The 5,063-nt window shown below is 43.7% G+C and overlaps 1 pseudogene across 1 annotated transcript; it reads left to right on the forward strand.

The window, feature by feature from the left end:
- Positions 1-1,403: 1,403 nt before the first annotated feature.
- Positions 1,404-2,405, forward strand: LOC309344250 (exosome complex component RRP4 pseudogene; annotated as a pseudogene). The gene has a single exon. The product of its transcript is annotated as an exosome complex component RRP4 pseudogene (transcript).
- The last annotated feature ends 2,658 nt before the right edge of the window (positions 2,406-5,063 follow it).

The following is a 5,063-nucleotide window of genomic DNA, read 5'->3' on the forward strand; positions in this document are numbered from 1 at the left end:
TACTTAACAGAACCCAAAGCAAGCTCACACTATTGTGTAACATGGACCTACTGAACTGGACCACATACAAATCATAGATCATTATCAGTTATTAATATCTGCAGTCCCAGCAACTACCTGGCTGGTTGCTACAGTCTTATTCAATGTCTGGTGTACCCAGTCCCTTAGGAAAATAAATGAACAACAGCTCATAAGGAGGGCTCTCTCCTTTTTCTTCACGCTGGACTCCGACTTTGTTTGCTCCTGCCATGCTCTTTTCCATATTCCCTGGTCTCTACTGAAATGTATTTCATATTCAGATACATTTGTTGTCTTTGACAGCAGCACTCATGCACAGTCAGACCAGGAAACTGGAACAAGAATGACCAGATTGTATCTTAAAACTGGTTATTTTCCAATTAGAAAGCAAGACCCAGTAATTAACTCAGAGAGAAATTAACCCAAGGATGGAAATTAGGCTCCTGCTACAAAACATACATCAGATAGTCAACAAGTAGGAACATAGAACAGATGTTTCTGTACAAGTAGGACTATAGAACAGAGGTTTCTCTAGGTTCTACTAGCGGGGAGTGCCCTGTGCTGCCCAGGAATTTGTAGAAATAAAAAAAAATGGTCTGATAGTGTAATTTGTGAGTTTGGACCATCTTGGGAGTTTCCACCATCTTGATTCAAAATGGTGTCTGGCATCCAAATGTTGATGATGATGAAGAAGAAGAGTTTGGATTTGATATCCCGCCTTTCACTCCCCTTCAGGAGTCTCAAAGCGGCTAACAATCTCCTTTCCCTTCCTCCCCCACAACAAACACTCTGTGAGGTGAGTGGGACTGAGAGTCTTCAAAGAAGTGTGACTGGCCCAAGGTCACCTAGCAGCTGCATGTGGAGGAGCGGAGACGCGAACCCGGTTCCCCAGATTATGAGACTACCGCTCTTAACCACTACACCACACACACTCTCACTACACCACACTGGCTCACTTTATGATGAAGTTCCCCACCCCCCACCTTTGAAACCCTTGTGCCAAGTTTGGTAATGATATCTCAAGAGGCAGCCAAACCTATGCCAAAAAACGAGCAGTCACACCAAAGTCATAGTTCATTCTATCTTGTTCCAAAATGGTCCCTGGGATCCCAACATCAATGAAAACTGCCTCCCCCACCTCAGGAAGCCTTGTGCCGAGTTTGGCAACGGTGGCCAAACCTATAGAGAACAGATGAACAGACAGAACCACTTTCCAATATATATAATACATTATTTATTTCTGTACACTACCTAGGTATTCCCTGAATGTTTATAAGTTCTGAAATAAGTAAAATGAATGAATGAGGCGTGTGTGGCAGGAGTTAAAAAGGCAGAACCGGAGGCAGCGCTTCAGGGAATCATGCGGCTGCATGTCAGCAGTCAAGATGGCGGAAGCAGCAGCAGCACTGGCCCCGACGACATCCGTGGAAGTGCGGCTCCCAGTTCCCCGCCCTCAGCTGGCTCAGAGCTTCTCCAGCAGGGCGGACAAGTGGGACAAGGACTGGTGGCCCCAGGGGACACCATCACCACTGACCCAGGATACATGAGAGGCCACGGAACATACCTGGGAGAAGAGAAGTGCATTGCCTCTGTGGCTGGTGTTGTGGACAGGGTGAACAAGCTGGTCTGTGTGAAAACTTTGAAAATGAGATACAACGGCGAAGTCAGTGATATTGTGGTTGGACGATTCACAGAGGTTCAGCAGAAACAGTGGAAAGTCGAGACCAATTCCAGGCTGGATTCTGTCTTGCTCCTTTCATCCATGAATCTTCCAGGAGGGGAGCTGAGGCGGAGATCAGCAGAGGATAAACTGGCAATGCGAGATTACCTGCAGGAAGGGGACCTTATCGGTGCAGAAGTCCAAGTGGTGTTCTCTGATGGGGCTGTATCGCTGCACACACGGAGTCTGAAATACAGAAAGCTTGGCTAAGGTGTGCTCGTCCAGGTGTCCCCTTCCCTTGTGAAGCGGCAGAAGACCCATTTCTATTATTTGATTTGTGGGGCTTCCGTTATCCTTGGCAACAATGGGTTCATCTGGATCTACCCAACACCCAAACAGAAGGATGAGGAGGCTGGAGCATTCATCACCAACCTGGAGCCAGTGCCCTTGCCTGACTGTGAAGTGATTTCCCAACTCCGGAACTGTGTTGTGGCTCTGGCAGAGCAGAAACTGATGCTCTATGACACCAGCATCCTATACTGCTATGAGGCCTCCCTTTCTCCTGAGATCAAGGACCTTCTCAAGCCAGAGGTGATGGAGAAGATTGTGCTGAAGATGCGTCAGAGACTGCTGGAACTGGAGGGGTGATTGGAGAAGGAAAGTGGTGAGGCAGTGATGGTCATTTCCTTTCAGGGATCTAGCCTCCCCAAGGTTCTTTTTTTCCAGTGTGAGATTTCATTACAAATCCTATACCGAATAGAAAAACGGGGAACTGTGGAAGCGATGAGAACTTTTGCTTTAATAATCTTGGTATCCTTTGTTAACCTGTGGCCCGCCCAATGAGGCTAGACTACAATTCACACACACCCAACCACCAGCTGTACCTACAGGGGCTGATAAGTTGGGTTCCAGCAGGATAGGAGTCCAACAGCTTCTCAATGGCTACTGCTTCCTCAGCCCCTGACCTAACCGAAATGCAGAATCACATTCCTCTACATGTAGTCAGCATTGTAAAAAGCATCTATGATACTGTGGATGCTTCAAGCTATGTGTGTGCATGCAGGCGGAATCCTTCCTTCCTTCCTTCCTTCCTTCCTTCCTTCCTTTTTACTGGAGATATTTCAATAAACTTTAGTTGTTAAAAAATAATAATGAATGAATAAATGACGTAAGGATAAAGATATCCCAGATGGGGATAACTTCTAGGATTGACCTGATATGGGGTGAGGGGGTGGTGGTGCATCAGATTAACCCATCTCATCTGTTTCTTTTCAGCCTGTGGATGATGGGAGTTTGACAACTTCTAGAAGGCCATTATTAGCCACCTGTGCCATACAGATTACTATCCAATTAGCCTTATAAGGACTTCTTCCCTTTTCAATAATTGCTTGATCCTTTCTTTAGGCCTGTTGAACTTGTTTACGTTGATTAAATGTCCTAGATAGATAATGTGGTTCTGACACCATTGGCTCCCTTGTCTCTGGCACAGAGGAGACATTTGATCTCATTTGGCACAAGGAGCCCTTTCCATCACCTGTCCTAACCAACGATTGCTTCACACGCCTCTTCAGATAGAGCTTGTTCATACTTCTACCTGTGCTGTGCTTAGGTTTGCCTCTTTTCCCAGGGAAAATCTGCTCTTCAGTGCTGAATTGGAGCTAGTGTCCATCAGGAGAAAACCTGAATTGCTGTTTGAGCACTAAACAGTGGTTTCCCTGGCGGAACGCAGTGGGGCAAAGCAGCAGGGCAAGAGGAAGTGTGGATAAGCCCATGCTTGAAAAAGACTTGCTCTGATGCAGCTCAGATGCTCTTCTTTGAAACATAGTCACATTGCCAAGTCCTTACCATCTCCTTCTCTTAGACAACAGAGCTCACTGCGCACTTTGACAAAACACATGCACATCTACAGACATTTACTTCACACCTGTAGAATCTCTATGTATTTTTTAAAATTAAGATTTACCAATTCCTACTTGCCCCAAGTTATGGTCCTGACATGCACATTGTTCTGTTTCTCTAAGAGTTGCTTGCAGTTAGTAATGGAGTCAAGAGGCTACTGCATTGAAAAGGACACTAGCTATCAGGACACCAGCTATTAGCCATAATAATTGCTCTGAACCCTGAGTGTCCCTTTAACTCCATTTCCTGGTTGACCAATGCTTGGAACTACTGATGGATCTTCCAGTGATCTAAATCGATTTCAGAACAACCTACCATGTTGGGCAAAATATTCCTGCATCTCAGGGGATTGGACTTGATGACCCTTGTGGTCCCTTCCAACTCTATAGTTCTATGATTTCATGATTCTACCATTGGTGAATGGAGTGAACTAAGAACTGGTTGGAGCAATTGTAGTTCCAGCAGATCTCTTTATGGAAATCAAAGCGGTAAGATACCTAGAGAAGAAAAAGGCCATAGCATTTTGCTGTGTGCATACTTGTAGCTTTTCCACACAATCAGAAAACAGCACAATAAAGTTGTTTCCCACTTGTTTTGCACAGTCTGTATATCTGCCCCATAGTGGTGCTTTTGTTATTCATTCATATTTATTTATTTATTTAAAAGATTTATTCCTTTTAAACAAATTTTTGAGAATTGTTGTGGCAGATCATAAAATAGTAAAATACATATAAAGTAACAGCTGCCAAACACAAAACAAAAACAGAAATGGGCAGATAGTGCAATAGCTGATAAAATTACAGATAAGACTAAGCAGTAGCATCTAATTAAACATTACCCAAGCATTCATGCCCTTAGCATGCCATATCCCTCTAGCCAACTTCATTTTGTCAACTTTCCAAATAAATCTATACTCCAAACCCTTTTATACCACTATTTTTTGACAACTGCTTCTGAATCTTCCAAAAATTGACCTTCATTAGTTTTGCTGCCATTAAAAGTGGCTTATCAACACTTTAGTTTTCAAATTCTTATTGCAACTGGAGAAGAACTTTTTAAAAATTCTTCAGAAGTTGTGAATGCTTTTGTTATACAACTCCTGTGCAGAGGTGCTCATATACAGTAATCTTTTAAGTGGTGAGTGCTAGAAAGTATCCCTTCGCTTTTGCAGCAATGTCCCTACTCCCAATTTTGTGAAAGTTTTGTTTATATACTTTGTTTGACCTGAAAAATCTTTTGGAGGTGTTTCACTCCCCTTCTACCGCATTGGAGAGAGATCAAGACTGCTTCCATTCTAGGCATTGAGTGTGGAATTGCCATGCTCAGTTCACTCATTTTTTACATCTATACTATTTTTCCTTGGCCTCTTCCATCTTTTCGCAGATTACAGAAAGTTTGAGTTTGCCCCCCAGAAGCGCAGAAAACTAGTGCAATCTCCCATAGCATAACTCTTCCACCTTTTTAAATGGGTGGAGTTTCTACATGG

The sequence above is a fragment of the Podarcis erhardii genome, assembly GCF_964252035.2.
Source record: "Podarcis erhardii genome assembly, chromosome: 6".
In the NCBI taxonomy this organism is placed as follows: Eukaryota; Metazoa; Chordata; class Lepidosauria; order Squamata; family Lacertidae; genus Podarcis; species Podarcis erhardii.